Genomic DNA, 7,075 nt, shown 5'->3' with positions numbered 1-7,075 from the left:
CGCGTCGTGCTTCCTGGATGTCATGAATGTCGCCAGTCCGCCTAGCTTTGCGCTCTGCACGTCGCCGGGGAGCTCGGAGCTGTTCCACCCGGGGGTTAGTGCCTAAGTGACCAGGGGTCAAGCGGACTGACTTGGTAGAGAGCGCCAAAGAGCAAACAATCAGCTTTCCGACATCGTTTACCGAACGCAGGGATTCAGCGTGTTCCGCACAGGCAGTCCGGAAAGCGTGCCAGTCTGTTATCTTCACAATTCTGCAGCCAGATGCCGGGGGCCCAGTCAACACAACATTGCAAATTCAACGCTGAAAACACGTTGAAAATCAACGATGTGAATGCAGGGTCAACGTTAACAATTAACGTTGATTCAACCTGGCTAATGTCACAGCCAGAAACGGGTTAAATTAACAGCGACCAGAACGCATATTCCACGTAACTGAAACGTAGTTTACGCGTGAATTCAACGTATACCAATGTTGAAAAAGTGGAATAATCAACAGCAAACTGACAACGTGTAACTAACGTGCGATGAAAATGCAAATTACATGTAACTACATTTTTAATTATTATTGAATACATGTTATTTCTCGATGCTTCTATTTCACAAATAGGCATAATGTTCTGATAATAGTCATAAATAATGACACAAGAATATGCTTGCCGTAAGGTTTTATTCTCCTTACATTTGATTAGCACTGCTACATTTTTCCATACTCTCTTGTGAACAATAAAGACTGTTAACTGACCGTTCTAATTGTTGAAATGCACAAGAACCTCGCGGGAAACCACGTCGTTTCGGCATCCAGGCTGTCTTCTTTCTTTGCGACTACGCCTGCATAAAAGTGAACACAAACAAAGCAAAAGATCAATTCGAACAGCTAAGAGAAAACTTACGTTACATCTGTGTACAGGCTCGCCCTTTGCTCAACATCTGCCTTTCTTTCACGCATCGCTCTCTGTCCTGAAATACAAGTGACGATAATTATCACACGAATTTGAAACGGCCAACAACGCTGAAAAAGAATTCGGGAGCCCACCATGTAATAGTGGCCCTATTTGCACACTCTACAAATGTAAACACAGTTATGAACTCAAATCCGACGTGCACATACCTGCGCTTTCTCCGAATCACTCATAAACCGCACACACTGGACTTGCTAGCAGCGGCGATAATCTCTGAGTCAGCTTCCTGGTAGTAGAGAGCCCGTCGTAACCGTCATAACCGATTCGTATATCCCAGCAGTGAGTGAAACCTGTGCTTACCGATATCACAGTCACCAGCACAACCCGGTTCGAAACCAAAACAAGCCACGAAACAAAGAAGAAGGAGCCGCAAAAGCGAAATAAACTTGAAACGCCAGCATCAGTTAATGGCGGTTACGATCTGAGGAGAATGACGTCTGATGCGGCTTCCCCGATTCTCGCTTTGAAAGGAACTGACTTGAATTGGATCCTGGATGGGATTGGATTGGATAATGCAGTTGCTTTACGTACGATAAATCAACGTGATTTCTACGTGTACACTTTGCATGTGAAATCCTGAAGTAAAACTTGTGCAGAAACAACGTTGTTCGTTCTACGTTTTCGGTTACGTTAAATTCCAGCGTAAGTATCAACGCTGTCATAACGTGCTCCATTCCACTGCTGGTATATGAGTGTTGAATCAGCGTTGAATTCCTGCATTACAATTAGCATGTTGAAATTTTACGTAAAATCTGCGTGAAATTCATGTTCTCAATTCACGTTTCACATTGTTCAACGATATTCAACGTGGATTTTGCATTCTGTCAACCATGTGTGTTGACTGGGGGATAACGGTTATATCTTATGTAAATGGGGATGTGATCGCTCCCCCTAGAATCTAGATCGGTGTACCAGTGTAAGTCCCTACAAATATCTTTAGAGCAAAGAGAGACATCCAGGACGTCAGTAGAGAACGATCTGCCGATGAATGTTGGGGAGCCGTCGTTAAGTAGATGAAGGTCAAATCTCTCAATGATTTCCAGCCAGATCTTTCCTTTGCGATCGGTCTTGGGGCTGCCCCATACAGGGTGATGAGCGTTTATGTCGCCAACCACCAGAAAAGGCGGATCTAAGTCGTCGAAGACGGTCATCAGGTCAGTCTTCGAAACCGGTACCGATGGTGGTATGTAGAGACTGACAACGGTAAGAGTGATCTTGCCGAGACGAACCTTACACTTTACGCAGTCAAAAGGCAGACACTGTGACATTGGCACAACTGCAGACACGAGGTCCAGGCGGACAAACAAGACACTCCTATAAATGTCCGCGTCGCCCTGAGTAACCATGGCATACCCGCTGATGCTAAAGTCTTTTTTGACGTAAGCTTCGCTGATGGCCAAAGGAGGAACACGATGTTTTAACAAAAAAGGTTTGACGTCAGGGAGCTTGTTTCGTAAACCGCGTGCATTCCACTGAATATAAAACAAATCCCTTTATTATGCATTGGAACTTGAGTGCTGACGAAAGTTTTGGTTCCTACTTTAATCTATTGCGCAAGGGCAATTGCAGGATTGAAATGAAGTTTGCTAAGCCATTACCATGCGCAGTGTCGGTTATACTTATTAGTGAAGCATCCAATATTTTCATCAGTCTATGGTGATCTTGTTGTTCGAGTGTACTAAGCATGAATGTGTTTGATCTGGAATTATTGTTTTCTTTGAACCATGAAACTGTGAATGTGTATCGCGGGACCTTCGCAATTTATATGGTACCAAGTTTAACGACAGAATGGTTTATAGTTATCAATACACACCCACACAATGGTCCTGGAAAGCACTGGCTATTGTACGTGAGAGACAGGAATGACAAGTACATCTATGTGGACAGCTTTGGTCTACCACCGATTGAAGAAGAGCTACTCGATCTACCAGTATTGTGAGAAACGCATTCCAAGCATTTACAGCTCACACTGTGGACTTTTTGTTTGTTTCTTTGCTTCCCGCCTTTGTAAGAATTACCAACTCAAGAGCATTGTGTCCTTATTTGACAATAACCTTGTACACAATGACCTGAAGATAATAAGAATGATTGAAGAGGTATACCTCATTTAAAGAAAAATGACTCATTTTATTTCTTCAATATACGGACTTCTTTAAGATAGTCCTCCAGACTCGACACCTTGCGACAGCCTTCTTTCTTGCGGCGCACGATGTATTCCGAGTGTGGGATCTAAAAGTTTCGAATTATTGGTCGCTTGAGCACGGCATTAAATATGGCTGGAGAGATATTGTCACCCTGACGATACCGTTGCAACAAGTCACACTTGATGGCGAAGAAGTGTTGGAGCCTCCGACTAATCTTTCCTCGTTCCGTCCGCATCGGGAACAGGAGTATTTGCATAATGAGACGAAAATCGGCCTCTGGCCCGTTGTAGTTCGGATAGGAGTTTAATTTCATCAAATCCTTGTACATGAGCCATGGTACCGTCAAAGCAAATCGTTAACTTGGCTTCATGGATGATCAGTGCTTGGATGGCAACCGAGATAAGGTCGGATGTTATTGTCTAGCCAATGAGATGGATTCGATTACCACAATCCACCACAACTACAGTGTCTCAGATGCCCATCATATTGTATAAAGAAAGTTCGGGGTGGTGTCTTCAATGTCTTCACAAGAGGAAGATCACCAATCAAAAGAGAATCAGAATCTGAACAAAGAATCACATTTTTAGAGAGGAAAAACGGGAAAACTTTCTATACACACAATCGTCCTCAGAGACCGCGTAGATCTTCTGCGCTTCCATCGTCGACTGTGAGGGGGATGTTGAAAAGGAATCCGATGGAAAGGATGTGCATGCTTTCCCTATTGGTTGCGTTTTCCTTAGTTTGCAATTGGTTGTTTACTACAAAGACTTTTGCTACATGCGGGTTTCTCCAACCCACCCCCTTGTTTCTCAAAGTCATTTATACAATGTAGGAGAGGATGTGATATGATAATGAGGATGCGTCAGTTTTAAAAAAATGAAGATTTGGTTCCTAGAGCATCACTTTGAAGCAACATGGCCAACGATGGTGGTAAGTTTTGATGGTTTTTACCTTAAAGTTAGGTTTCTTACGAAAGTTGTCTTTCTCAGTTTTCTCGAGTTCTACTATTGAAGACGATGATGATAGTGGTGAGTTTTGGTGGTTTTTCTCCTCAAGTTAGTTTTCTTGAGAATGTTATCTTTCTCAGTATTCACATCGAGCCCAGTGTTTTACTTCGAAGAGGGTAAGGATATGGCGAATATGAAAAGCGAGAAGTATCTAAAGTTCTTTTCTTTTCAGCCCCTGAGTCACCACCACAAAGCTGTATGTATTCGCGACATTTCATTGATTTCATGTTAATATATGAGTTTCATTTCAGATGACTCAGTTTGTGTGGTAACGAATGAAAGTATGTACCAGCATGTGGACTTTGATTAGCTGATCTTAATAGCAAATATCTTTTTAGATAGTCACCGGGTACCACCACCAGACAGTGAGTATAGTTATAGGTCTGGTTACCATGCTTGATATTAATAGTTGTTGTCTTTGTTTTCAGATTACTATGCCCCCCCCCCCCCCAATGCAGCATATGTATTAGTGAATGTTCTCCTTCAGATTATTTAGGTCTATTGCCATATCATTTCTATGTAGATGATATTAATAGTTGCGTTCGTTTTCAGATTACCCTGGCCCAGCCATGCAGTGTATGTATTAGTGAACGTTCTCTTTCAGGATGTAGAGTTCCAATGGCATATCATTTTATGTAGATGATATTAATAGTTGTTGTATTTGTTTTCAGGCTACTATGGCCCCTCAATGCAGTGTATGTATTAGTGAACGTTCTCTTTCAGGATCTAGAGTTCCAATGGCATATCATTTTATGTAGATGATATTAATAGTTGTTGTCTTTGTTTTCAGACTACTATGGCCCCCCAATGCAGTGTATGTATTAGTGAACGTTCTCTTTCAGGATCTAGAGTTCCACTGGTATATCATTTTATGTAGATAATATTAATAGTTGTTGTATTTTGTTTTCAGGTTACCCTGGCCCCCCTATGCAGCGTATGTATAAGTGAATGGAAGTTTGGATGTTGTTCTTAACTTTCAGATCATTGCTGCTACTGCTGCAGTGAGTCATCTGGTTGGGTAAGCAATGTGACGAATGCTGATTTTATGTTATCTTTCAGATCCGAACACCCTTACGGGACTGATTCAAGAAAGTTTAACAGAATCATTGTTTGAATTATTACATATGGAATAAACATATTTTCGGTTGCAGAAAATGTGTACTGTCTTGTATGTTTCTTCTGTTTCAGGTGTGAAGGTTTTTCCACTGGGGTTTTCTCCATCACGCAGATTGGCAACACAATTGGCAATCCCCAGCGCCATTGCCTTTAATTGGCATTAATAAAATATTTTTCACTTGTACAAATGTGTGTCTGTTGATTGCATGTCTTGAGAAGGAAACTATGCTATGTTAAGTGCGGTAGAAAAACACTCCACGCTCGAGGATGTAATAAAAGATGTGGAAAGGGAATAAGATGTACTTTTCATGTTCATGCATGCTCGAATGTGAGAAGGAAACCCCTCTCTATGCGACGAGCGGCCGCGAAACGCGCGGGGCGGTCTTGGCGCAAAGTATCTTGGTCCAAATACCTTCCTATCAGGAGCGGGGGGTACCGATGGTTACCAGTATCTCTTGTCATGAGTATCTTCCCCTTTCTACTACCACGGTCCTTTGATACTCTCTCTGGTCAGGAAACTCCGGCGAAAAGTTACCTTAGGGCGCACCGCTGCCGCACGGCGGCGCGCCGATAGATCGAAGGTGATCTTTCTGGCTGTCCGGGCTTGTTTACTACAGCGTTGCCGGTGCGTTTTGAGCTCGCGTCTGTGAGTTTAATAGGGTGCTCGCACACATAGTGCATTACATATTGGTAGCTGTTAAATAATATGTGAAATGCCAACAGCAAAGTCTCTAACGCTGCCAGGAAGCATTTTGCGGCGGAACGTTTATCGAACCTCGGCACCTCTCGGAGGTAAGTCATTCCGTGTTTCCCTCTAGCAGGGTGGGAGTGAGCTGTACGTAACGGTAACTTTATTTTGATTACTACTTGCAGCTCCGCCGTAGCCCACTGCAGGGCACACAGGCATTGACCGACATGTCCAAGAGGTGATGCGTCGCGATGAGCACAAATGCCACTGGGCTTTGTCGTGAAGATAAAGAAAATGGTGAGTGGCGTAGCTGCACGCTCCCACACATTTTTGCAAGGGCCTAATCATGCGGCCTTCTCCACTGACATTTGCAATACTTTGACTCTTCAGTTGCACTTCAGGCCACTTTGCAACCGAAGCGTATACTAACTAACCAGCACCATTTTATTTGTCTTGTTTTTTTCGTGTTTTTTATCGTGACTTTTCTGACGCAGGCGCTCTGCCTTTGTTTCAGCCTTGTGGGTTGGCCCTGAAAAGGGCCTTTGTGATGCCACGATGATCGTGGGCGGTATGCAGATGTGTTCTGCAGTTTTTACCATACATCGAGGTCAGTCATTTTCTTCCTCCACTGGCAGGAGCAGACCTTCGGGTTACTTCGCTGAACTTCTTGTTTTTTCTCTTGTAAAGAAGTGCAGTCGACACCGGATAAAAAAATGTAGGACTTCCGCAATCTTCTGAACATAGTGATCGGTGCATCCAACTCTTGCGTTGGGTAGGTCTTCGTCGATGAGCGTTGCCTCAAATATTTCAGCATACACAGAACTTCTCACGCTAGCGTCTGTGCATTCTCTGACCTGGGACTCTGCCAACTTGAGCAGCTTCATCAAAGTGGCGATGGTCTTCTCAGGCCACCGTGCGTCTTTATCGTGATAAGGTCCGCAGTGTTTAGGTCTGGCAGATCATTTTGTGGTCCTTCCAGTGTGGCATAGCATGAAGTGCAGTCTCCTCCACGGAGCTTATAGACGATGTAGCCACCCAGGTATTCCAAAATGGCATCTCGAGTGACTTTTTGGGCAGCTGACTGGAATTCTTGTTCTTCAGTGGAAGCCGGGTTGAGCAGGATGCAGTCAAGTTGTTCTACCAGGTTATTCAGCTGCAAAA

At 43.6% G+C, this 7,075-nt stretch overlaps 1 long non-coding RNA gene across 1 annotated transcript; it reads right to left on the bottom strand.

Moving 5' to 3' along the window:
* Nucleotides 1-676: 676 nt before the first annotated feature.
* Nucleotides 677-1,385, bottom strand: LOC135399434 (uncharacterized). The gene is made up of 3 exons (XR_010424258.1): nucleotides 1,260-1,385; nucleotides 1,109-1,185; nucleotides 677-957 (listed from the first exon to the last, which is right to left on the bottom strand). It is a non-coding gene; the product is annotated as an uncharacterized LOC135399434 (long non-coding RNA).
* Nucleotides 1,386-7,075: the final 5,690 nt, after the last annotated feature.

Source organism: Ornithodoros turicata, chromosome 7 (assembly GCF_037126465.1).
Source record: "Ornithodoros turicata isolate Travis chromosome 7, ASM3712646v1, whole genome shotgun sequence".
Taxonomy (NCBI): domain Eukaryota; kingdom Metazoa; phylum Arthropoda; class Arachnida; order Ixodida; family Argasidae; genus Ornithodoros; species Ornithodoros turicata.
The sequence above is the reverse complement of the archived record's forward strand: the minus strand, read 5'-3'. Positions and strand labels throughout refer to the sequence as shown.